This window comes from Peromyscus maniculatus, chromosome 8 (assembly GCF_049852395.1).
Source record: "Peromyscus maniculatus bairdii isolate BWxNUB_F1_BW_parent chromosome 8, HU_Pman_BW_mat_3.1, whole genome shotgun sequence".
Taxonomy (NCBI): domain Eukaryota; kingdom Metazoa; phylum Chordata; class Mammalia; order Rodentia; family Cricetidae; genus Peromyscus; species Peromyscus maniculatus.
The window spans coordinates 27,850,197-27,878,093 of NC_134859.1; the positions used below are offsets into that span (position 1 = coordinate 27,850,197).

Sequence of the window (27,897 nt, forward strand, 5' to 3'; positions counted from 1 at the left end):
AACACAGGAGGATTAAGGCTCTACTTGCTGGACCAGCCCATGCCCTGGTAGGATCCAGAAAGCCATAGTTAACTTGAGAAGGTGCTAAGCCTCTTTGGCACGAAAGAAGATGGGCCATGCTAATCTTTTCCCCTGGGCACCCAAACAGATCCTGTTGGCTGCCAGGAGACAGGAATAAACGCAACAGGAAAAGTGGGTTCCTGGAAGGCAGGTGATCTGTTCTGGGCGTCAGGCTGCAGAGGGCTCTTTGGCAATGTAACTAACTCGATGTGAACATCCCTGGTCTCTGAGCCTGGCTCCGTTTCTCCAGCTCGTGAAACAATCCCAGTGCTTCAGGCCCTGCACCTTAGATTGCTGGGCCTTGGCAAGTTTCCTAAATATGTCTGCTAAGTGGAGGAGAGTGACTCATTCAAGGTCACTCAGCCTGGTGAATAGCAGATAGTCACTAGGACCTGTTCCTGTTTCTGTAGATTGGATTCAACGCGTTTATGGAGGAGTGGAGTTGGGGAAAGTTATAGGTAGGCAGATCTGAATTCTCAGGGATGGGCTGTGGGAAAGGTATCTTGAGAGTGTGGGGCCCAGAAGCCTGGAAAATGAGTGTTCTCGTCGGCAGGGATGCAGGCTGGGCATACTGAAAGCTCTCTGTGAGTTCAGCTCTCATGGCTGCTGTGAGCACACTGACACACAGCTCCTGCTCTGCTATGGACAGCAGTAGGGCTGCCACCAGGAAGGGGACAGCGGCCACTGTCCACAGGCAAGGGCTCTCACTGTAGTGCTTTTTTCCACTTGGGCCCAAGGCTGGGTCCACGTGGTCTCTGAGTTGCCGGAGCTGCATGAAACCTTCTTGTGCCCCCCCCCTCAGGAAACAGTCCATAGCTGTCCCCACGGTTGTAAACAGAGCAGGAACCCTCCAAAGGCTGAGGCTCCTGCCCTCAAGACTAGGCTTACTACTGTCAGTGTGAGCCATCATTGACTTAATGCTTTCCTTTAAATTCATTCCCATTTGGTACTTAAACTATAGAGCACAAGGTGGAGGGGCAGGGAGATGGAGAAGGAGGAGGGAGGAAGATTAATGAAAACAAATTGTACAAAATTTCCATAATGAAACCTATTCCTTTGTAGGATAATTAAAAATATACAGTCTAATAGATGCATACAAAAGGTATGTCCAATTAAACATTTGTACGTGTTTAATCATTACTTTAATGATCATAAGTCCATAAAGCATGCTCTTGTGTGTGTGTTGTGTATGGTGTCTGTACATCAGTGTGAATGTACATCGAGGCTATCTGGTGTCCTGCTTGGTCACTTTCTACCTTATTCCACCAAGTTAGCATTTCTCAGTGAACTCTGGATGAGGCTGCTGACCAGAGAGCCCCAGCCCGTCTTCCTTTCTTTGCCCAGCCCTTCAAGGGGTGGGGTTACAGGTGTGTGGGACCATGGTCTGATGGGGATTTTTATGTGGCTGCTGGGGATTTGAACTCAGGTCTTCATGTGCAAGCACTCTTAACTACTGAACCATCTCCCCAACCCAGAACTATATTCTGGACTCAAGGTCCCTCAAAAAGGAATCAAGGGTCTTGAGAGAATCTTTTATTATTAGCTGAAAACATGTATCACTTGCTATAAATGAAAGCCATGGTTAAGAAAAGTAAGATTGAAATACAACACTCTCAGTACCTTTTGGATTGTTCCAGACTGGCAGACCTTTGGGCCTGATCTCTCTTCCTCAGAGAAGAGAGGTTAGTAGAGATGAGTTGACATTTTGATCCTAAGGTGAAAGGCATTCCTTTTTAAGGGACCTAAAGTATTGAAAGATGTGACCTGAGAATCCTTTTCTCCTTTGGGAGCTCAGTCCCTGGCACATAGTGGATGCTATGTAAATATTTGATCAGTGACTGAATATGTAATTGAGAGGTTCCTGTGCCATTTAGAGCTGTCACTGAAGCCATCGCATAGACCACTCAAACATACATCGCATTTGTTTTGACCAGCAGCTGAGATATCCCTGGGAAGCACGGTGCTGGTGGCCCCATGGCCCCGCACTGATTTACTTGGCAGCTTTGGGATCAGGCTTATTAAGTGGATCTAACGAGGCAGCCCTTCTGAAAGGGCTGAGGGGTGAGACCTCACCACTTGCCGGAGACATTTCTTTTATTTTCCTCTATCTTCTATTAGTCACTAGGAGGAGGAGGAGGTAAGACTTGGATGAGGAGGGATAAAGTCAGGGAACAGATGTTATTGCAAGCCCACCTACGTCAACTGGCTCTTAGGAGCCTGAGTGGTTCATGGGGATTGTGAAGTGGAGGATCAAAGGCTAACACCCAACTGGACCTGGACAGAGAGAAGCATTTGTTGGTTGGACGTGTTCCAAGGAGGTCATCCTGAAGGGTCTATTCCACAACTCTGAAGAGTAAACACTGAACAACCATGCTCTCAACCTGCTGTGAGTGAACACTTGTTGTGGCCATAGTGCACATTTGTAGAATTATAGCACTGATTTAACAAAGTTCTTTCTTAGCACTTTGCTCTGGGCTAAAAGCAGGGCTGCTTTTGGCCAGTGTGGCAGTTAGTTTTCATTGTCAACATGATGGAATCTGGAAGAGAGCCTCAATGAGGGCTTGTCTAGAACAGGCTGGTCTATGAGCCTGTCTCTGGAGGATTGTCTGGATTACATTAGTTGAGATAGGCCCCCGGTGGGTGTCTCAGTTCCCTTGGTAGGGGCTTCTGAACTGTGCAAGAGTGGAGAAAGCAGCTGAGCACAGCATGCATGCATTCATTCTCTCACTGCTCTTGACTGTGCATGTGGATAGCTGCCTCATGTTCCTGCTGCTTTGACGTCTTGACTGATGGACTGGAGCCCAGAACTGTGAACTGAAACAATCCCCCCTTCCTCACTAAGTCACTTTTGTCAGCATATGCTATCACAACAACTGGGTGAAAAAAACTAGACTAGTTACCTCATTTTACCATCCTTAATTCTTAGGACAGCCCCACTCAGGGACTGTATATACTCCAGCCTGCATTTCTGGTCTACAGGCCATGGCTATTCTGTGCTGACATAAACAAGTCTGGATTCCACAAATAAGTTCCCAGAGGTCAGAGAGCAGGCGGGAAGTTGAGTTTAGAATTTGGGTCTTTGAATCCAGGCAGCCTCAAACTAAAGCTCTTAACCAGCAGAACAGTGCAGAGGAAACGGAATATATGTGCTGATAGATATACAGACTGGAAGAATGGACAATGAAATCCATCAACACTGCTTAACCCCCTGGTGGGGGGAATTATAGGTGAATTTTCCTTTTGGTTCTTTTTGGTGTTTTCCAGGCCCCGCCCCCCCCCCCCCCCCCCCCCCGGCTCCATACAAACTAATTACGAAATCAGTTAAAACCTAGTGAATATTACTTAAAAACAACAACAACAAAAAAATCGAAACAAGCCAAAAGATATTGTGTTTAATCACCTCCTCGCTATGGTTAGACAATTTTTAAAAAATGATCTACTTTATGTAATTCCTACGACAGCTTGATGACCAAGATAGGATTGTCCCTGTGTTAAAGATGAAGCCACAGTGTTACAGATGTAATGCTCTACCAAGGCCCTTGCACAATAAGGGACAGAGACCTTGAAAGGAAACCTTTCAGTGCTAACCCCAGAAACTCTGTTAGTCCCCAATGTGCCTGTACCCCTTTGACCTTACTCTCTCGCTGTGGGGACAAATGGGGAATCTTTTTAGTCTGTACACACTCCTTGCTGTGCATACCAGAGGCCTTTACTTAACAGTGGCACAAGGTCTTTACCAGTGAGCATGCTTGCACACTGCGATGCGGAGGCACCAGAGCTTGTGGCACTGTTTATTGGTGTACAGAGCACCAATATTGAGCTGGGTGGTTTGTGGCATCCCTCTGGGCTATGGCATTCAGGGGCTCTGGATTATAAATTTGGATTTGACTTATTTCACAGTTATCATCAGGCAAACCCATGATCTCAGGGGAGCCAGTGGGAGGTGAAACCGTTTTGATCAACTTGTAAATTGAGTGGGGCTTTATTTTTTATTTCTTTTCCCCCCACGCTCTTATTAGCAGTATTTGGCTACACCTTCAGCCAAGCCGCGTCTCCCTAGCTGGAACAGTCTGGCCCAATAAAAACTAGAAAAATATAAAACACTAGCTAATTCTTTCAGCATTGGCTCTGTAAAAGGAAGCCTTCCTGGATTTGGAAACTCCCTTCGAGGTTTTTCCATTTTCATTTGCTGCTTAACCCTGGAACGAGATCATAAACTCGTCTGACAAATCAAATGTCTTCGGGGCCCACAGATCCATGTTAAGCTGTAAAACAAACCGGAAATAACAGTCGGCAGAGTAGCTGTTTACAGTATGTGGTTCCTAAAGCAATAGTCAAGTAGCATGTTTGCAGACATCCTGTAGGGCCACCCTCCTGGTGACTCAGCATTCCACTGTAAAGGACGACACACAGGTGTAAGTGGCCAACAGGGTCCCATGCCCAGGAAGGGATGGGTGAGGACTGAAAACCTGTCTCTGATGCCCGAGTTCTTGCTCATTGACCAATAAGATGAGAACAGTGCTCCTGTTCACATCCTTAAATACCAGGTAGCCCCCACCCCCTTATCTAAGAGTTTCTTACCACCCAGAGCATTCCAAGTATATGCCCCAAAATGTGTCCTCTGTCACTCTTTACCTTGCATTTCAGTTCTTTGGTCTATGCCTCATCTCTGATTAGACTGTGAACGTCTAGAAAAGAGAGTTAGTTTAGGCTTGACTCTTCTCTCTCTGTCCAGAGCCTAGCATAGGGCCTGGCAGGTTATGATGGGCACTTAACTAGACGACATTACGCAAATAATAGTAGAGATAAAAGTAATAAAATAGGAATACGTGAATAGTCATTCAAAGTGAAACTTCTGGGTAAGTAATATCTAGGCCTGTGTTAGGAATGTGATATCTGGGCTGGGGAGACACCTCAGTAGTTGAAATGCTCCCAACCATGAGGATGGGAGTTCTGATCCCGAAATCCACATTCATGCTGGGTGGGCGTTATGACCTGCCTGGAAGATGGAGAGAGGGTATGCCCAGAGTAAACCCGCCAGTGGGACTAGCCACAGGTGCGCTACGGGCTTAAGACACAATGCCTCAATGAATAAGGCAGAAGAGCAATGGAGGATAATTCCCAGCACCAACCTTATATCTCTACATGTCCTTGTACACACATGCACGCATACCCACACATATGTGTGCCCATGCTCATATGTAACACACAGACTGACAGACAGACAGCAGACACACACACACACACACACACACACACACACACACACACACACACAGGAAAATAAAAAGGAACACAGAATCTTTGATCCAGTACATCAGATCTGCTTCTGAACAGGACTCTGAGGTGAGAAGTATTATCCCATGCCACACTGATGTACTTATTTATTTGAACTCATGTGTGAGAGTACACATGTACACTCAACTGTGGAGACTCAAGGTCTCACAGGAGTCATCCACTCAATGTTTTTGAGATGAGATCTCTCACTGGGACCTGCTTTTAGACTAGACTGCCCAGCCGGCAAGTTCCAGGGGTCTCCTCTCTCTCTCTCTCTCTCTCTCTCTCTCTCTCTCTCTCTCTCTCTCTCTCTCTCTCTCTCTCTCTCTCCCTCCCTCCCCAGCAAGCACATGCCACCACCCCTGACGTTCTAATGTGGGAGCTAGGAATCAAACTAAGGATCTTAGACTTGCATGGCAAGCGCTTCGCTGACTGAGCCTTTTCCTCTGCACCCAGTTTATTTCATTTTCAAGACAGAGCCTCGTGTCATCTAGGCTGGCTTTAAACTCAACATGTAAACAAAAAATTAAAGAAGAACATGAAACCTTGAGGAAGATTGGGTGGGAGGTGGCTAGGAGAAGTTGGAGGGAGGTGGCAGTGGATAGATATGATCAATATACATTGTATAAATGTATAAAACTGACAGATAATTAAAAACCATTATTTCAATAGCAACAACAACAACCCCTCCCCCCTTCAGTATGTAGCTGAAGATGACCTTGAACTTTTGACCCCTCTTCTTCCACCTCCTGAGTACTGAGTACGATTATAGGTAGGCAGACCACACCTGTTTGGGTGTACTGAGATGGTTTTCACGCATACTAGACAAGCACCCTACCAACTGGGCTCCAGCCCCAGGCACACACATTTATTTTTAATATTTGTTTTCTTGCGTTTCTTGGTACTCAGGGAAAAGCACGGGATTGGTTCCCTTGTCCTCAGTTCTCTTGTGGCTCCAATAGCTAGTAGGAGAAAGTTCAAACTGCTGGGGCTGGAATTTAAGACCCATTGAACTTGGCTGCAGTGAGCTGATCCTCAGCAACACGCGCTGGCTTTTCTGGCCGCTTTCCTCCTATGAGCGCTCGCTGTCCACTGGCCTGAGATGGATCTCCCTTCCTCCCCCTCCTTTCCAGACCTGGCTCAGCGGCCTCCTCCTTACAACTTCTTTCCTCTGGGGTGTGAAAACAGAGCAAGGAACGAACACACAGAGAGGCTCTGCTAAGATCTGGGTGGTGCTGGCAGCAGTCAGGCAGGAGGGATGGGCTCTGTAGTCTCAATTTACACTGGTACACACTGGGGCTCTGGGCATGTGGGACTCGGCTGATATCACAAACAGCTCTGAAGTGATAAAGCTAGGACTCAAACTCAAATATCTCTGGCCTCAAAGCCGGACCAGCTTCCATAACACACAATACTTATTTCTCTACTTTAGCACATTTCTGGGATGAGGGAAAGGCAGCATTGTTTACTTATGTCTTTTTAATGATGTGGTCATTATAGTTTTTTTATTTAGCCATTAAAACCTGTACATGTATCTAGAAGGCAAGAGTTCTGTGGATTCTTTTCAGTTAGCAATATTGGTTAAGCAGATAACTTCACATCATATGGTTTCAGGGACCCACAGGCCCACTGAGTCTCCTCTTTGATTACCCAGGAAGCACTGAGTCCCCCAATTAGGACTATCTGCTGTTTCTGTATGTGGGTATGTACACTTGACTGCAAGTATTCTTGGAGGCCAGGGGCATCAGATGCCCTGGAGCTGGAGTTACAGATTGCTGTGAGCCGCCGTGTACGACTGGGAATTGAACCTGGGTCCTCTGGAAGAGCAGCACATGCTCTTAGACACTAAGACATCTCTCTAGCCCCATCTCTCTGTTCTTTTGAGACGTGATCTCCCTCTATAGTTCCAGGATGTCTTGCCTCTTACTATATAGTCCAGGTTGTCCTTGAACTCATGCCAGTTTGCCCGCCTCAGCCTCCTGAGTACCGGAGTCACAGGCATGCACCATCACATCTGGCTTCCTTTCTCTTAGCTTTACTCTTCTTTCCTTTACCCAGCTCAGTTCTCACCTCTGCCCTGAGACCTTCCCTGACTGCTTCAGGCTATTTCTTTTTTGTTTCTCACCAAGCAGAGCCCATAGTGCACAGGTCCACGTAGGACTCCATTGTTACAGCTTTGGGCACCATAGAAACTCTTTATAGATGGGGGTCTATGTTTCATACTGCTAGCATGGGTTTGGACATAGAGACAACACCTATTAATTAACTGTTGATTAATTGATGGAACTAAGATCCGCCTGCTGGCATCAGCCCACAGTGAGGAGTAGAGGCGTCTTCCAAGCGTCTACGTTTTGACCTCATGGGAAATAGTGATTTTCCCTGTAGAAGGTTTTCACAAACTGAGCATTGGTGAGATTTATGGGAAGGCAGCTACAAAACTTTATAAAGGGGCATAAAAAGAAGACATGTGTAAATGGAGAGACATAGCGTGCTGTTGTACACAAGTTCCTATCAAACATAAATCCGTTTCTCCCCAGGTTCCTCTGAAAGTTCAAAATAACCTTATTAAAATTCCAACAAGTTTTTTGGGATAGTTTTTTTTTTAAAATCCAAAATCAAGCCTATGCATGACTATGAAATATAGAAGGGTAATTATGAGAAAATGCCCAGGAAATTTGAAAAAAATGAAGAGGAATGATGGGGTGAGTAGGGGGAAAATGAGCTAGCTCCTTCCTGTGTATATTAACTCTGTTATAAAATATTAGGGCAGGAAATACGGGAAAAGGTAGAAAGATCCATAAAGTTATATGGTTTAGATGACAAACCAAATGCCCATGAAATTTTATGTGTCAGTTCAATGCTTTCAGGAAAAATAGATTATTTATAACTGATGTTGGGACAATTAGAAAAGAACTTCATCTATTTCTTATTTTTTATTTTTGGCTTCTCAAGACAGAGCTTCTCTGTGTAGTAGCCCTGGCTGTCCTGAAACTTGCTCTGTAGACCAGGCTGGCCCTTGAACTCACAGAGATCCACCTACCTCTGCCTCCCGAGTGTTGGGATTAAAGGTGTGTGCTACCACGCCTGGGTCTTTATCTACTTCTTATACAGAAATAGACTTGTAACAATTCAATATTTTAAATATTCAAAAACCCCTTAAAATCTTAGAGGAGAGCTGGGGGCCTGGTGGCTAAGATCTGTAATCTTGGGCACTAAGAAGTAGGGTCACAAGCTGTAGGTCTACCCGGGCTTATTGAGAGACCGAGAGTCCAACTCCAGCCTAGGCAATTTAGGGAGACCCTGTCTCAAAAAGAAAAACATCAACAACAAAAAGAAAAAGTCATCATAGGACTGGAGATGTAACTCGGAGGCAGAGCACTTGCTGAGGGTTCACGAGGCCCTAGTTCAGTCCTCAGTATTGAAAAAAAAATCAGAAGAGAATATACATACGTATTTTTATGGTTTTGATAAAAGGAGTATTTTTTAAGGTGTGGCAGAATTTCAGGAGTGGTAAGGAAGAAATATAGATGAACTTGTTGAGATATGTCTGTAAGGCCTCAGATTTTATTTGCTTCTTTATTTACTTATTTTTTGGGGCAAGATACAGCCTTGAACTTTTTATATAGCCAAGGATGGCTTTGAACTTCTGATTCCCCCAGTTCCATCTCTTTGAGTGCTTCCATCATAGGCATGCATGACCACATAGGGTTTAAGTGGCATTGAACCGGGACTTCATGCTTGCTAGGCAAACACTCTACTAACTGAACTATATCTCTATCCCAAAGACTGCAAACTTTAAAAGCAAAGATGTAAGAAGAATTGAGGGAAATACTAATTTTGTTTTGAGGTGCTGGGGTTGAACTCAGGACCTTGTGAATGTGAGACAAACACTCTACCATTGGGCTACATCTCCAGCCCAAGAGAGTAAAAGGATCGGTATCTCTGATACAGCAAAGCTCTTTGTGAAATCAACCAGAGAAAAACAAGTCAGTAGAAAAACCAAGCAAATCAGCTGGATAAGCAAATAAGGTAAGGAGTGGTCAGCGACGGACTTAGTGAAAAGTAAAATTCTTCTACAAATAAACAATGCAAAATAAGAGCAGCAAAGCATTTGAGAACTAACAGTTGAGACGACAGCTTAACAAGTGCTGTGAGGCTTGGAGAGATGATTAGCAGACCCAAGTGTCTGCTGTTCATACAGAGGACCAGAGCCACAGGGTGGCTGACAATCAGCTGAAACTCCAGCTCCAGGGAAATCTAATACCCTCTTCTGGACTCATTAGGTGTACACACACACACACACACACACACACACACACACACACACACTCACACACACACACACACACAACTTAGAGGGAAAAAGTGCTGATGTTCTGTTTGCCAAGGGAGCAGGAGAGAAGACATTTTTGTGTGCCTTCGTGGAGGGTGTGAGTTTGGGGTGGCAAAGTGGTATTATTATCTAATAAGATCAAAATGAGCATGGTTTTCCATTTATGTATGGCACCCACGAACTTGTCCTCTAGAAGTGTTCTTGAAAGAGAGCAAGATGAAAAGAGTAGGGAACCAAAGCAGTGCTCCCCCAAACTGAGAAATAACCTAGATTGCCAACAATAGGGGATTGTAAAATAAACCATGCAGCATTCATGCCGTGAAAAACCATATATTTACTAAAATGGTAAGTTTGGTCTACAGCGACTTATGTAACAGTATTAAGAAGAAATAGCAAGTTCCAGGAGCTCATGACTACATCCTACTTTGTAAAGGATTCATCTATTTTATTTTATGTGTGTGAACATTCTGCCTGTATGTGTACTGCATGCATGCCTGCTGCCCACTGAGGCCAGAAGATGGCGCTGGATCCCTTGGAACTGGAGTTACAGAGGCTCACAAACAGCCATGTCGGTGCTAGGAATGGAACTCAGATCCGCTGGAAGAAAAACCAGTCTTCTTTATGGCTGTCTAGAGGCCCAACAATCTGATTTTTATAAACACTCTTTCTCTCTGGTTGGCTATTATATTAATAGCAAAAACAGTTTTAATGAATAAAGACTGAATTGTTGACAGTGTTTATCTCTGAAGGATGGGTTGTATGAAAAATTTCACTTTGCATCTATTTTTTTTTTTAATAATAAACAAGTGCTGCTTTGCTGGAGTGTGTGTGGGAGGGGTAGGTTGACAATACAGGGTCAGGGGGAAATCTGCACAGACTATCTGGTGGACACTGAGGCCTGGCCTTGTCCTTTCCAGTCTAAGCTGATAGGGTACGAAGCAAAGGACCGAAGAACTCTCAGGGTCTCTTCTTCCTCTGGCCCTAAGCCTTGTGCTCACCATTTTGAAATGGGCCTGAAGTTAGAGGAAAGGACGTGGTCTCTTTGGCCTGAGTCTCTCTGAGCCCAGAACAAACAGGCCACCCAGAGCATGCTTCTTCCTTCCAAGGTGGTAGATGAGCCTGTCAGCGGGCTGAAAGGCCTAGGTGTCTCAGATGAAAGGCTCCACGACAGAACAGGGACAATTACCGGCCTCAGGGAGCCAGATGGGAAACCAGCCAGATTGGACCACTTAGGCCATTAGGCTCCACAAGATTCCTTTCATCCTGTCTCCCAGCAGCTGTTGGCTCATTTGAGTTTTCTTTCTGACTCATCCCTTTGTTCCATCCTTTGACTGGTGGGAATCAAACTTTTCCTATCTCCAAACCAGTCTTCCATGTTTAGCTTGGCTCTGGACCCCCGGATGGCTCTGCGTATCTCCCTTCCACCTGTCTGGTCCCATCTGGGACACAATGTTCTCTCAGAGGCTGTGTCTGGGGGATCGCGCTGTCTTGGTCATCTGGAGCCCTCCGTGGTCCTTGACTGCAGTGTGAATGATGCCAGTTGCCAGCTCCCGGGTATCCCGTCTCCTCACCAGAGGCCCCGTTTTGCCTTCTTGTGTCCCGAGAGCCAAGCACGTTGCCTGGCATTGGGAAATTTGGTATGATGAAATGACTGTTCTTTGCTGCTGACTGGCAGTCATTCTCCAGGTTCTAGAAACATGGAGTTCATACTGGCTCTTAGGCTACGTCCGTGAGCATGCCCTAAAATGACCCTGGATGCTGCGTCAGTCAGATAGGAGTAAGAAATTTTGGGTGCTGCTCCACAGAGTCACGACTGTGGATAATAAGAACGCATGGTGCACTTCAAAAAGCTGGAAGAAAGGAGTTTTCAAAAGTTTTTTTTTTTTAAACCACAAAGAAATGATCAAAATCATACATGGTGTTTTATGCTTGTAATTCCATTAGTCTGGGGGCAGAAACAAGCAAGTGGACTTCTGAGTTCTAGACTAGCAGGCATACTTACTGAGACTCTATCTCAAAAGTAGGAAGAGATTGAGGGATGGAGAGATGCCTCATCAGTGTGGAGCACTTGCTGCTCCTACAAAGGACTTAGATTCTGTTTCCAACACCCACGTGGTGGCTCACAACCATTTGTAAATCCATTTCCAAGGGATACAGCATATTTGGTATCCATGGGTACCAGGCACGTGTGTAGTGCATGCAATATACCTTAGGAAAACATTGATATCTATAAAATAAAAGTAATATAAAATATGCAAGAGAGAAAGGAGAGAGAACTGATCAGTTTAGTGTTTGAGGAGCTATATATGTTCACCTCAATTTAGAGATTATGTAATGTTTAACTGTATCAAAAATCACATGGTATTCCATTACTACATACTTTATGTTTTTATGTATCATTGAAAAAATTCAATTAAAAAGCCCCTGAAATTCCTACCCTTTATCACAGCTTAAAAACTGCTCACAGAAGGGAGTGTTTCAGAAGGAAGGGTCTGGAAAACAATTCCTTGCTCAGCTGGCAGACTGCTGTAGGATAGATACAGAGATGGGTGGGCTTGCTGTGGGCACATGAGAAATTCTGAATGTATTCTATTTATCCCTGTATCATTTATGTATGTGCCACTCAGACATGATCGGGGAGGGGGTGCTCTTCCGGAAAGTAGGTGAGATGTCTCCTAGTCACTTCCCCACAGCCTTTCAAATTCAAAGCCCTCCCTTGGAGTGTCTGGATTAATGGGGGCAGGGCGTGTCTGACCTCAGTGTGGCCTCTCCTGCCTCTTGTTTTCCAGTCCCTTGATGATCTCTGTGCTTACATCCCATGTGGCTATGGTCCTATGAGAGAACAACCTCTCACACCATGTGCAGTGTATGCGTCCTGAACTTCATAGCTTAGAACCCAAACTTCCGATGTAATGGAATGGAGAAGTCTTGAGGGTGGAGCCCTCAAAAATAAGAATAGCGCCCTTATAAATGGGACTCTAGAGGGGTAGAAAAGTCCTTGCTTAGTTTGTATAACATCCTGACTTCCATTCCCAGTGTAACAAAAACTTAGAGGTCTCTAGAGCTTTCTTACTCCTTTTCCTCCATGTGAAGACAGAACGGTCAATTTGAAATCTGGAAGAGGCTGTCAAAAGAACCAAACTGTGCTAATTAAATAAAAAGCACTGATTGGGGAGATGGCTCAATGGTTAGGAGCACTTGTTGCTTTTGCTGAGGACCCAGGTTCAGTTCTTAGTACTCATAGGGTGGCTCATAACTTTCTGTAACTTCAGTTCCAAGGGATCTGATGCCCTTTTCTGACCCCCACAGGCACCAGGCATGCATGTGATGCACATACATACATGCAAACACTCATACAATCAAGTTAATAATTAAGAAGAGAAACAAGGCCGGGCGGTGGTGGCGCACGCCTTTAATCCCAGCACTCGGGAGGCAGAGCCAGGCGGATCTCTGTGAGTTCGAGGCCAGCCTGGGCTACCAAGTGAGTCCCAGGAAAGGCGCAAAGCTACACAGAGAAACCCTGTCTCGAAAAACCAAAAAAAAAAAAAAAAAAAAAAAAAAAAAAAAAAAAAAAAAAAAAAAAAAAAAAAAAAGAAGAGAAACAAAAACCCATCTGTACTGAAAACAGAGTAACCTAGGAGTTGTTCTTTCTTGGAGCAGCCTGAGCTGACTAAGACATCAAGCATGGAGAGAAAATGCTGGATGCTGGGCTCCCCGACCTCCTGCTCATCCCCTCTCATCTCTGTTCTTTTGGTGGCTCTGGGAGATCTGAATTATTGTGATTTTTTTTTTGAGACATGGTTCCATACAGCCCAGGCTGGCCTCAAACTCTCTTTGTGGCTAAGGATTGCCTTGAACTTGTGATCTTCCTGCCTCTGCCCCTATAAGCACTGGGATTCTAAGCTAACTGGGCTTTCTGGATGCAGGGTTTTAGGTTGCTGGTGTCAGCAGGAAGTCCCCCAGCCTTGCTCCTCTTTGCAGGGAGCCTCAATCGAACATCTCCTGGATGCCTGCAGCTAGTTGAGCATTTAATCAAGCAGATTAAAATTGATCCTGGAATCAAAGAGATTTCACTGATTATTTTGTTCAGCATCCCCAAGCTTAGGAGGTGAGTACAATAATAATGTGCCGTTTATATGTTCAACAACAATGACGACAACAACAGAAAACAACAGCTCGGTTATTAAGCAAATTGTCCAAAACTGCACAGTGGCAAAAATGAGATTCAGTTCTAGGCCTGCCCCCAAAACTCCTGATCTCCCTTCTACCGCTGACTCTTTTAGCCTAGAGACTTGTATGCCCCGTGGAGCATTTGGTATGGGATTGTCTGGAAGAAGACCAGAGGTGCTGGTTACACACAGGGAAGGAGAGACTTGTAGGAGATTGAGAAGGAAGCATTATTTGACATTATTGCTTTAAGAAAATGTCCCATCTTTGAAAACGTTGAGGAGATAGATTGGAATGGTGGGGAAGAGTACTCCCTTTACCCATGGAGGTATGAGAGCAACAATAAATGTTTCAGAAAAGTCTAGAGTAGGGATGCTATTTAGCTCCTGAGAGGTGTCCAACTTCCTGACTTCAGAGGTAGAGAACAGGTGCAGACTCTCACTGTAGTTAGAAAGGGAATCGGCCTTTGTGATGGTTAATATTGATGATTATCCACTTGATAGGACTTAGAATCATGGAGGAAATCAGCCTCTGGGCATGCCCATGAGGGCTTATCTAGATTATGTCCACTGGTGGGAAGACCTTCCCTAACTGGGGGCAACATTGCCCTTGGGTTTTGGACTGAATAAAATAGAGAAAGCAGGCTGAGCATCGGCATCCATCACTCTCTGCTTCCTGACTGCGGATGCGGTGGTGGGATTAAGCTGCCTCAAGCTCCTGGGGCCATTGGTGTCATAATCAACTGTGCTGGAACTGTGAGCCCAAACAAACTGCTCCTTCCTTCAATTGCTCCTGTCATGATAATGAGACAAGTAACTGATACAGTCCTTATGATGTGAAGATGGCGATCTGACATAAATAACAAACAATAAAATCAGTTACCATCAACTGATAGCAGGCAGGCGGCAGGTGCTTTAACTAACCCCTGTGGTGCACAATTCTGTTCAGGACCCAAAAGTTATATGTAGGAGCTACCATTGTCCCCATTTCACAGATTTTTTTTGTTAGTTTGTTTGTAGTATGAGTGTTTGAACTTGGGGCTTCATACATGCTAGGTAGGCATTATACCACTCGGCTATGCCCCCAGCCCTAGTTACACCTTTTATTTTGAGACAAGGTCTCACCAAGTTGTCCAGGCTGCCCTCGAATTTGCAACCCTCAAGCCTCAGCTTCCCAGCTAGTGGTGATGACACACCTATGTCACCAGGTTCAGCACGTTTCACAGATGTTAAAATAGAGGTTTACTAGAGAAGTAATCTCTCAGAGCCAACTGTGAGTTCTTGGGTTACTATCTTCTGTGGTTTTAATAATATGCAAATACCAAGATAGCAGGTTCCCCAAAGAAGTTTTAAAAAGTAATGTAAATGAGGGCAAACACTGTGGAAATCAGTGTGGAGTTTCCTCAAAACACTAGAAATAGGTGAATTGTATGACTAAGCTATACCTTTCCAGGGCATAGACCCAAAGGACTCTACTTTCTGACCGACACATGCTCATCCATGTTCATAGCCATTTTCACAATATCTAGGACATGGAAACCAGCCTAGATGCCCATCAGCTGATGAACAGGTAATTGAAATGTGCTACCTATACACAGTGAAATCATATTCAGCAGCATAGAAAAATAAAATTGTGAAATTTGTAGGTAAATGGATAGAACTAGAAAACATTATACTGAATGAGGTCACTCAGATCCAGGAAGACAAACATTGCATGCTGTCCCTCATGTGAGGATCCTAGCATGGAATCTTTAGATTTGTGTGTTTACCTAGAGATTTGTGTGTTGAATCAAAGGAAGTAACAAAGGGACCACAGGTGGAGATGAGGACAAGGGAGCTTAAGGGAGGGGGTGTGGTATGGAGGAAAAGGGGAATAATGCGGAGGGAGGTTTAAGTGTGTGTGTGTGTGTGGGGGGGAGGGATGGGAGGGTATGGTAGAGGAAGGGACCAGGGGAGGGATAACTCACACTAAGGATGTCTGAAAAAACCAAATGGAAGCTGCCTATTATATAAGCTCACCCTCTCTCTCTCTTCCTTTCCACAAATTCATATTTGCATAAAAGAGTTGAAATGGAGTCACTCTACCCAGAGGATAATACTCCTTCCAGAGACAAAGGATGCCAAAGAAAAAGTCCAGTGTCAGATGTGGGATGCCTCCCCTTGAGTTGGTCAGGAGTGCCCTGGAGATTCCCCAAGACAACCACTGCTCTGGGCTGTCCACTGGAACTTTATGGTAAAAGTGTATTGTTGAAGACACCACATACTTAGAACTCAGAGAAAACAAAAGAAACAGAAAGTAGAGCAAGGTGAACATGGAATTGTCGGCATTTTGGAGGTGGAGGCAGGAGGATCAGGAATTTGAGGCAAGCTTAGGCTACATGAACCTATCTCAAACAAAAGCAAACCAGAACCAAACCAAATGTAGAACAGAATTCACAAGGGAGCACATCTAAAGAAGAGAGGAAAAAGTACATTAGGATATGAATGCATTAGGTTTTAGATGACCTTTCTTCTCAGGCAAATTGGGAGAAACTATTTAGAATTGAAAAACCATCTTTCCCTATATCCGGACCTCCCAGACCAAGGCTTGTAAGAAGGTGGCGTGGGGAGGGATCTTAAGTCACAGATCTTCCTGCGATCTGTAGATGGGCAACACCTCAACACCTCGAAAGAACCAGAGAACAGTAAAAGGTGTGTCCAGAGAATGGAGAAAGCAAAGAAAGGTGAAAACACAGAATTAAGCCAGTGTTAAAAGGACCCCAAATCCTTGCTCCCGTCACCTTCTCACATCTTTGACTAGGATGAAAGGGTCTTGTGCACAATAAGACCCTAACTGTGGCTGTGATCGGGTGGTCAGGCCAGGGCAGTTTGGATTCCAGTCTGAGAAGCTGCTACTTTCTGTTTCCTGGTGGTCTTCCTGTTCCGTAACACAGTTCTGCTCTGGGTCGCCCCAAAGAGATTACTCAGGCTTGCTGATTCTTTTGTTTACTTCCTTCCTTATAGTCTCAATCTGATGTTCAACCCTAAACCTGACAAAGGCACTGAGCCTCAGTGGCTCATTCTGAAAAATTGCCCTATTTCTCCCAGAGGTGCATGCTTAGAATGAGGGCATAAAGCAAAATCCACCTGGCTCAGTTGCAGTGAGAAGAGGTGACCAGCTGGGCTCTGGTCTTTATCTTCCCTTGTGCCTTTCCCCATGCTCTAACCCACTGATTGTCCCAGGAGGGCATCAGGAGAGCTGATGCTCCGGGGTTTGCAAATACCAAAAGGGTAGGATGCAAGGAGAGGCCATGTGCAAGTCCAGCGTGTGAACAAACACATTTGGCAAACGCATCTCTGACTCCTTCTTCCGAGGTTGCTGACACGCATGAATGGAGGCAGGCTAGCCCATCTGCTCTGAGCTCTTGCTGGCTTAGGAGAGGACAGAGTAACCTTAGGAGATAGTCTTGACCTGGCCACCTGCCTCTGTGTGGCTAGTGCGCTCCCTTTGTCGAGCCGGGTGCTTTATCCTAGTCTCTCTTGATCTGCATCTTTCCCCTATGGATTTGTTCAAAGAAAAAGGACAATCTGGTAAAACCAGCATTTGAAGTCAGGGTTTATTAGCCCCACTTTCTGTTTTACTTTCAATGTTGTTAATGCATCAAGCCTCTAAAAATGGTGTCTGTGAACCACTGAGAAGAAAGAGTTGCCTGATGCTCGGATGTACAATTTCTTTATAACTGTTTCATAGCTTCCATCAGGTTTTCTAAAGAGCCCTGTACTAAAAAAAGGGATAAGGACCATTGATTTAAAGAAAATCACGATTTCAATCAAGAGCTGGCTTGTCCACACGCAGGGCCAAGCACTAAGAAGAATGGGCTCCATCTCTCTAACGAACAATTCGAAGCTAATAGTGTTGGTGAGGATGCAAGTGGAACAGAATAGCATGCACTGATTGTGGGAGTATAAATTCGTTCATGATTTCTGGAGGGAAATTGAGAGAGATGACTGAAAAGCTTTAAAGTATTATATATTCGACTGCTCTGGAATTGCAGTTCTGAGAATGTGTCTTAGCATCTACTGTTGTTAACTCTGGAGTTAGACTGACAGGTTAAAATTTAGAGTTATTGTCTCTATCTCTGTGGGGAAGTCGATCTCTCTAAGCTATATATTCCTCATCTACGAAATGGAGATATTATTTATCCGTGGAGCTCTTTGGAGGGTTAAATGAAAATATACATGTGAAACATGTAGTATGGCATCCAAAGCATCAAAACCCAGCGAGTAAGGGTAAAGGCACTTGTTGCCAAGGCTGATGACCTGAGTTCAATACCTGGGACCCACACAGTGGATGGAGAGAATCAATAAATATTGGTTACTATTTGTATGCAAAAATTTGATAGCCATGGCTATTATGTTGAACTAAATGATGTTTTAAAATAAATTTACAAAAAAAAATTGATAGCCATATTATTTATAATGATTAAAATTGGAACCAACTTCAAAACTGTGACATAAGTAATTGGCCTAATGATATACGGCACTTAACCAGTTAAGATTAATGAAGTGAGTATGATCAGAAAAGTGTGTATATATTTTGTTTCTATATATGTATACACACATACGTATACACACATATGCATATGTATCTGTATTCATACACAATGAATAATCCTTCTCCAAGAAGCCATAGGTTGCTAAGCAAAAGCCCAGTCTCACCTCAAATTGTTGCTCAGGATATCCTGGAGACCCTACAAACAATATAGGTACTCACCACTGGTCTTGGTTGCCAACCAGAATTCGATGAAATCTTATTGCTGAAGACACCACATACATTGCTCACTTGGCATGAAAAAATTGAGTTGATATAACTAGGAAGCTTCCTATTCACTGGCTAGTTATCATAGTACTAGAAGGTTCTATGTAGGTGGCTGGTGGAAACGTTATCAACAGTTTTCTCTATCTATGAGCCCTGTGAATTGCAATAATGACCAGGGTGTCAAGATGGGCCATGGGTGTAACAGTGACACATGTTCCGAAGGGAATCAACTGCTTTCTGAATGAAAGTCCCTCCCACAGGAGGACATCTGTGCCTGGTACTGCAAATCTGGCCAAGAACCCATGGTCACGGAACTCACAGGCGCCAGAGGCGAACCTTCTATTATTGTAATAAATGTACAGCCTATCAAACTACCTTCTATAGTTATAGCTCTATACTCCCCAATCAGTGCACCTCTCAGATCTCATTAGAGAAGATTCTTTGTTCAGTGGGAGGTGAGCAGTGCAGAAACTGGCCGCTAATCAAAGTGCAGAGACTATGCGTCAGTGGCGTACTCAACCACAAATGGGACATCCTCCACAATAAAGTCTCAGTAAGAGGGAGAAGACAGATTGTAAGAACCAGGAGCCAGAGAGGACTATAGTTCAACAGTGTCTTCTGTACATGACAGGACTACTGTATTGATGAACTCAACAGTGTGATTGCTTGCATATGACTTGAATAAGATTAAGCCAGTCAACATTTTAGCACAGAGGTGGAGGGGCTCATGAGTCCTCACCCCTCTCTGAGGAGCTATTGGTAACAGATAGCCTCTGAGGAGGGAGATTTGGTTTTCTTGAAGGGTGTGGTCGCTATTAGATCAACTACACACCGGTGGACCCTACATTTATGAGTATATGGGCACCACAAGTGTTATTAAAACTGGTGTTATTAAAAAATAAATTTTAAAAAGACAATGAAATTGGGAGGGGCTGATCTGAGAGGACTTAGGGGGAAGGAGTCACAGGTGAATATGATAAAAATACCTTGTATGAAATTCTCAGAGTTAATTACATTAATAAAATATTATATTAAAATGTTTGTGGTATGGAAAGACACTGGGGAGATTGGAAGGCAGCACGTACGATATTCCACAGAAAAATGGCTCAATAAATGTTCTAGGCTTCTCAGTGGCTTTGCTTGGGGCATGAGTTTTTATGATCTTTCTGATTTCCTGTATCTTCTAAATTTTTTGTAATGAACACATGTAGCTTTTTGCAATAAGACAAAACTAACAATAAAATCATTTTGTGGAAAAAAAACCAAAACAATGACGAATCACTGTTGAGAAATGTGCCGTGACTTTGACCACTTTGGGGCAGATTCCTTTTCTTATGAAGAAAGTGAGAGTTTTTTTGTTTGTTGTCTGTTTTTGAGAGAGGGTCTCATTGCATAGTTCTGGATGGCCCAGAACTCACAGAGATCCTCCTGTCTCTGCATCCTGAATGTTGGAATACAATGTGTGATGCCATGCCTGGCTGGAAATTGAAAATTTGTAGCCAGGCAGAAGGGCACATGCCTATAATCCCAGTACTCAGGAGGGGAGACCTGAGGATCCAGGAACTCAAGGTCATGCAAGTCTGAGTTCAGCCTGAGCTGCATGAGAGCCTGTCTCAAGAAACCACAGCCATGTTCAATGGGCAGAAATGCTTTTTGTTCAGTGTGAGCACCTGACTCCGAATCCCCCAAACCCACATAAAAGCTGGGCATAGAGCATGATGATCTGTAATAGTAGTGCTCCTATGTGAGATTGGAGGCTGACACACAAGAATCCTCAGAGCTCTTGGTCTAGCTAGCCTGATATATAAGAATAATAAGAGACTCTCTCAAACAATAGATGGTTTTGGTCCAGGGCTCATTGGTTAGAGTGCTTGCCTAGCAGACTTGAGGCTGTGGTTTAAATACTTAGCATCCCCAAGAAAGAAAAGGATGAAGTGTAACTCTAATCTTATCAATAAAAACTATTAGTCAGATATTGGAGAAAAAAATCTGAAAGATTAGAGAAGCAGGAGAACAGCCATAGTCACGTCCTTCCTCTTCCATTCCTCCAGTCCAAAGGGGCTGGGATCCTGTATCAGCCCTGCCTTACCACTTCCTGTCCCTTTCTCTACAGTCCTCCAAACCTCTATGGTTAACTAGTGGCTAGCTCTGCCCTCTGACTCCAACCAAGCTTTATTTGTCAGAACACAAACAAAATATCACACAACAAAAGAAAGACACCAGACAAGGATGAAGGTGAGGACCAGCACCCAAGGTTGTCCTCTGACCTCCATATACATGCCTGCATGTATGCACACATGATTAACAAGTAACCAAAACCAAGGGACTGGGGGAGATAGCTCAATCGGTAATATTCTTGCTTTGCAAGCCCCAAAGCCCAAGTTTAATTCTTAGAACTTATGTTAAAAAAAAAATCTAGGCGTAGTGATGTACACTTGCAACTCCATCTTTGGGAAGTCTAGAATCCACGGGCTTACTGGCCAGCCATCTAAGCTTGCTTGGAGAAAGTTGAGAAATCCTGTCATAAGGGGAAAAAAAGGTGGATTGTGCCTGAGGAACAACACTCGAGGTTCTTTGCTTTCATACTCACACATGTGTAAGCGTGCATGCATGTGTGTACACAAACACCCACATACAAGCAAGCAAGCAAGCAAGCAAGCAAGCAAGCAAGCAAGCAAGCAAGCAAGCAAGCAAACAAACAAAATGAGAGCTGTGCCTTCTTTTCTTGTTGAGAATGTGGAAAATACAAATGAATTTTGTTATTTTGTATTGTGTTTTTGAGACAGTGTTTTTCTGATTGCCTAGGATGGGCAATTGAACCCTCAATTGTCCCACCTCAACCTCCAGAGGGCTGGAGTTACAAACAAGAAGGGCAAAATGCTTAGTTCAGGTGGTAGGTGGCACTTATGGAGAAGGGATACTCTTTCACCTTTAGGGCTATCACAAAGCCATCTGGTTTGCGAGCCGTGTATTCTAGAGGCCCAGTGTAATAGGACAGGCCCATAGGGTCGAGGAAATTGGCTTAGACCAGTTGCCAATGCATGCACCTAACATACTCCTTAAGAGCCAACCTGGAGTCTGCCTGAGGGCCCAGCAAGGGTTGCTGTCAGAGTTCCTAGTCACTGTCACTGTCAGAGTTCCTGATCGCGCCCAGCCAATGAAGGACTACCACACAGACTGGGTGCTAGGAGGAGGGTATACAAGGCCTTCCCTGTTATTGAATAAATGAGTTTGTTTTTTGCCTTCAATGGACTCCTGGTGTCTGTGTCATTGACACCGCACCTTCTCACCCCCTCCCCTGAGGGAGCCATTAGAATCCAAGCAATAGCCCAGCTAGTTGGATATTTGAAAAGGCACCTCCAGCTTTGGGCTACAGAGCCATTGTCCATTGTGGTTGACTCAAGGGAACTTGGTATGGATTGAGAATGTCAGGGACTGCGGCATTTGGCTGCGAACGCTGGTCTGCAGTCAGGATGCCAAGTTTAATCTCTGTGGAACTGATGCAGGAGGGTGGCTATGCTTGCTAATTAGACAGCAGCAGTGTCGTTGATCAAATCAGTTTCTTTCATGACACAAAGCCAAAGAACTCAGCAATAGCTTGTGCTGGCTTCCAGGTAACCAAAAACCATCAGGACTCCCTCTCCCGGAGATGTTACTGTGGTCAGTCTAGATTGCCTGGCTAACTGCTGGCTTCCTTCTCAGTGACAGATAATATGATGCTGTTGAGGTAGCTCCTGGGTCTCTCCCGTGGTCTGACTCCAGGCTTGGGCAATTTAAGTAGTGCTCATTCATTTCTTTCCTGGATTTACGGCAAGCATTAGAATTCATCAGCCTTAAAGAGCCATTGCTCTCTGGAAGGAAGCAAAGTCACAGTCAGGATTCCCTACTGCATTTATGAATGGCTCGGCCGTTAATTGGAAAGTCAATGTATGAAAAAGAGAGTGAAAAAGGAAACCACTGGAGAAAATGGAGGTTATTGCAGCCATCTAATATTGAGACCTGCATTTCCAGTCTGTATAGTGCAGATCAAAGGACGAAACACACAAGAAGTGGCTTGATTTGGGGTTGAGTGATTTGGGGGACCCACAAAGCTGGTTGTAAGCTTTGTTGTTTGTGAACCCTGAGAACTTGGGGCCATGATTTTGCCTTTCCAAACCTTGATTTTCTTAGTGGTCCAATGGATCAGCCTCAAAGGGCTGTGATGATTAGATAAGATAATACAGAGAAACAGCTTACTTCTGAAGATGTAATAAGGGCTCCATAAATATTAGTTTCCCACCCACATTTTGCCCTTTTCAGAGAATTCTGAAATCCTGTCCTTATTCTGTGTTACAGGCTCGTGGATCTCAGGCTCACTGCCCATGCTGTTGGAGTTCCTGGTTATTAGTTATTCTTCTAGACAAGGCTTCCTACTAGATCTCCAGAATTTGGTCTCATGAGGTAGGTGAGTCTGGCCTTCAACTTCAGGGGCCAGCCACCCAATCACACAGCCAGACACAGAGTAAGAATGAAAGAAAAAGGAATAGAGAGAGATAAAAAGTCCTGAGGCCAAAGATAGATGGGCTAATTCAAGAAAAGCTGGTAAGAAACAAGCCAAGCTAAGGCTGGACATGTATAAGTAAGAATAAGTGTGTGATTTATTTGGGAGCCAGGTGGTGGGCCTCTCAAAAGAGTGAAAAAACAACCAACAACACACTATGCAGTCAAAGATGATCTTCAGTTTCTTATACTCTTGCTTCTATCTCTTGGGTGCTAGAATCACAGATGTGCACCAACACATCTGGTTTATGTAGGTTGAGGATCAAACCCAAGGCTTTGTCTGTGCTAGACAAACACTCCACCACCAACTGAGCTACACCCCTAGTTCCCACATTTTATTTTATTTTTTATAACAGGTCTATTGTGGTTTGAATGTAAAATGTCCCTCATAGGCACACGTGTTTGAACACTTGTTTCCCATTTAGTGTTATTGTTTTGTACGCTCATGGAAACTTTAGGAAGTGGAGGCTTATTAGAGGAAATGGGTTAATATGGGTGGGCCTGGAGCCTCCTGCCTCCACATCCCAAATACTGGGGTCATGGGCAATAGCCATGCCTAGTCCAGTGAGGTCTTTATGAACAGAAGCCAGATCACATTATTTTCCCTTCTCAGAGCCCTCCAGCAACTTTTCTTCTTTGCTTAGAGAAAACTCAAACCTCTTCATCATGGTGTTAGGCATTGCAAGATGTCCATGCCATCTTCCTATCTGACACCATCTGTCACTTCTCCTCCTTTTCACTCTACCGCCATTATATGAGACAGCCACCTGAAATACAAATTCACCTTAGGACCTTTGCATTAGTGGTCCCCGGATCGCTGCAGGGCAGCTCCAAGTCACTTGAATGTCAGTCTACGGACATGGAGTGCTTCCCCAACATGTCTCCTCTAGCTCACCAGTTCACTTACTTTCTTCATGAAGGCTTATAAGCAGCCTATATTTGTCTATCTGAGACGTTACTAAATCAAAGTGTGTGTGTATGTGGTGGTGGTGGGGGGCTGTGTTTCTTTTGCTCATTCCCATATCTGCAGCACCTCTTAATATCTGGTACATAGATGGTTCCTGGAAGAGCTGATTGTGAGATCCTCACACGCCTCTCACTCTCTGAACTTCAGCTTTCACATTTGGAAAATGAGGTTGATGACAAGTCTCTCCCATGCCCCCAGGGTTCTTAGGAAGATTAAAGGCAATAATGTGGATGAGCTCTTCGGCACAGAGTGGGGCCATGTGCCTGTGGTGCTAACTGTGAGCCTTTGGTAGACTTACATGCACCAGACACTTTTTAATTCAGCTATCACAAGCTCGAAATCATCTGTTATTAAGGGCATTTTGACAAAATGGTAACATGGCCTGCGGAGAGACTAGATTTCTCAGCATTATTCTGATGATTCCTTGGCTAGGTGTTAGGCACAGTGTGGTACTGTGTGATGTGTAATAGTTGATGAATAGAGGCCTTCTGCTACTTGGAATCATTGTTCAGAAGATAGGGGATCTGGATGCGGAAGAATAAGTAGCCCAGGGTGTCGCACTGTGGTCATGCATGTAACAACACAAGCACAGCACAACCTTTTGTGCAGGAGATGCAATGGAGGCACGACTCCCTGTCTAAGAGATGGCAACCATAAGGAAGTTAGAGACAAAGCTGGAACGAACTGGGCTGTTTGGTTCTGGGGCATCTTCAGTAAATTGGTGTCTATAGAAATGTTCTATTAACAAAAAACCAAAACAAAACAAAATTTGCTTGAGAGAGTCAGAAATGGACAGGACCTGACTCCTACACAAATGTGAGTCTGCAAAGGTAAACGTGCACATGGAGAGATGTTGAAGTAAACCAGGAAGTCTTGGGTAAAGACTCGAGGGCCTTAGAATTGGCTCATCTGGTAAGGGAGCTTGCCACCAAGCCTGAAGACCCGAGTTCAGTCCTGGAACACATATGGTGGAGGAAGAGAACTGAGTCCTGAAAGTTGTTCTCTGACTCATGCATGCTGTGGCATGCTTGTACACACACACACACACACACACACACACACACACACACACACACATACTCACACATGTACCATACACACACACACACACACACACATACACACACACTCACACATGTACCATACACACACACACACACACACACACACACACACACACACACACACACAGATATGGGGAGTCCCAGTAGCACACACCCGCCACCATGGAGCCTCCTGTCCCTATGTCTTCCTCTCCATGACCAATGGTCCCCACCAACCATAAGCCAAAGCAAGCCCTCCCTCCCATAAGTTGCGTCTTCCTGTCAGATATTTGGTCACAGTAATAAGAGAAGTAACTCACACTGTGTCTCATATTAGTTAGGATGTTAGTTACTTAGGAAGATCCAGGAAAAAACAGCCCGAGTGAAAAACCTGAAAAAGGTTAGCAAAACCAGAGAGCGATTGACTTGAAAGGAGGAGAGAAGCTGTGGGATCAAAGGAGGAATAAGAATCAAGGAGAAGAGGAGTGGAGGAAGGAGGGGAGGGAGGCTAGAGAGGAAGTACGGATGAGGGTCAGCTGTGGTAGTCGGTTAGCTGCCCATGCTGCAAGGAAACCACAGTGGGATTTTAGTCACACGAGAAAGTGGTCCACCGTGTTCCGTTAAAAATATTCTTTTTTCCTTTTATGCTAGAAGAAAAGTTTGGGGGAAAAACGGATGACAAATCAAATGACAAGCAGATCTCTTCCTCTTTCCAGCCCGGAAGAAGAGAAAGCTCTTTCTAAGTAGGTCACATCATAGATCCTCAATCCTCAATCCTCTCACAGAGTTCAGGATACCAGAAACAAACAAGCAAAACAATTGGAGGCAGGGCTACAAGGCAATCTGGTTAGGGAAAGGTGAGTCGGACATCACGGGCAGGAAATCAAAGCCCAACTCGACACCTTACGCATCTGGAGTTGGGGATTTAGAGCTGTTTGGGTCAGAGCTTCTCCGGCAAAGTCTTAACCAGAGCACTCTCCCTGTGGGTGTGTTCTCAGCTCTAGAGAGTTCAGTTTGAAACCAGGCACAGTGGTTCGCACCTGGGGTCCCAGCAGTTGGGAAGCAGAGGCAGAGGGTCGCCACTTCTGTGCCAACCTGGGCTACATAGTAAGTTCAAGGCCAGCTTGGGCTATGTTTTTTTGAGGGAACTCCTCAGCTCCCAAATGGGAGTAACTGAGATTGCTTAGGTACTTTTTTCTTTTTCTTTTTTGTTGTGGCTGAGTGCTTCATTCTCCTCTGTGGGTCCCATCAGCAGGTGGAATCGAAAACACCGTCTACTCTTACCCCCTGGACAACCAAGGCATTACACTCCTTCACTGCCTGCTCTGTCTGGAGGACCTGCACAACAATGCCTTGTTTCTGGAGGTACTCCACAGTGGATGGAGACACCTTCAAGGCCTCACTCATTCCTCTGCCCATCACAAGAGGCTGTACACCCTTCTCAGTGACTTCCTTTACCTCTGCAGGCTGCACCCCAGGAGAATGCTCAGTTCCTGTTTCTCTCCAATCCCAAGTCCGACTGCCTCCTGGCCATACTTGGCAATCCTTATAGGTTAAGGTAGAGCCTGGCCTTTTCATTTGTCCCAAGAGAGGGAAGCAATTTTAGGGAAAGCCATAAGTAACAGAGCTGAAATGCAGTGCTTCTCTTCCCGGTTGCTCCTCTGGTCAGCCCCACACTTTACCTCTCCCTGCTGGTCAGCTACTGGTACTTAGTTCTTTAAAATTTCTTTATTATATTCCTGCCCCAGAGGTGATCCAACTAATATTTTTACTCTAGTAAAAAAAGCTTTGGGGTGTTAATTATACATGTAATCAATCAAATTTTTTTAAATGAAGATGGTATTCCTTGACCTGTATCTTTTTTTTGTTTGTTTGTTTTTTGTTTTTTGTTTTTTTTTTTGTTTTTTGAGACAGGGTTTCTCTGTGTAGCTTTGCACGTTTCCTGGAACTCACTTGGTAGTCCAGGTTGGCCTTGAACTCACAGAGATCCGACTGGCTCTGCCTCCCCAGTGCTGGGATTAAAGGCGTGTGCCACCACCGCCCGGCTTTGACCTGTATCCTTAATTCCATGGCAGTAGCTTGTGTTTTAGATGACACATTGCTGACTCTCTAATGTTTATAAAACTTGCAGCTACCAAAGAGGTCACCATGAAGACAACAACCAGCTTTCCCACATGAACTTTGCAGCTGAAAAGAAGCTTTGACCACAGACGTCACGTGAGAGAAATCCAAAGGCTGCCAGGCCTCCAACCGGAGCCACACTGCAGTGAGATTCAGGAACACCCAGATCAGCAGAGATATGTTCGGCAAAGTTGGCACACTGTGTAGCTCCCAGGAGCTTTTCCTGTCTATTCTCCTTTAAAGCATTTATTATTATTATTATTGTATGCATGTCATGGTGTGTGTGTGTGTGTGTGTGTGTGTGTGTGTGTGTGTGTGTGTGCATGCCACAGTATACATGTGCAAGTCAGAGGACAGCTCTGTGGGGTCAGTTTTCTCCTTCCAGTTTTTAGATGGGTTCCAGGATCAAACTCAGGTCACAAGGCTTGCAGGGCCTTTGCTGGTCGAGCCATCCTGCCAGCCCTAGCTCACCTGCTTAAATGACTGTTTTTGCTGTTTTGTTTCTTATTATAAAATCAATACACATGGTTGACTGAGAAGCATGAAAGGAGAATAAAAACCACCATAGATGCTTATAGCTGCTGCCACATGTG

The 27,897-nt window shown here is 44.6% G+C and overlaps 1 protein-coding gene, 1 long non-coding RNA gene and 1 pseudogene across 3 annotated transcripts in view; 1 reads left to right on the top strand and 2 right to left on the bottom strand.

Moving 5' to 3' along the window:
• Adra1b (adrenoceptor alpha 1B) overlaps nt 1–27,897 on the bottom strand; it is a 116,982-nt gene that overhangs the window by 8,201 nt on the left and 80,884 nt on the right. The window lies entirely within an intron of this gene.
• On the top strand, nt 357–27,699 carry LOC143274553 (uncharacterized). Its single transcript, XR_013053231.1, has 3 exons — nt 357–518; nt 22,970–23,074; nt 27,315–27,699. It is a non-coding gene; the product is annotated as an uncharacterized LOC143274553 (long non-coding RNA).
• LOC143274552 (mth938 domain-containing protein pseudogene) lies at nt 13,199–27,036 on the bottom strand (annotated as a pseudogene). The gene has a single exon (XR_013053230.1). The product of XR_013053230.1 is annotated as a mth938 domain-containing protein pseudogene (transcript).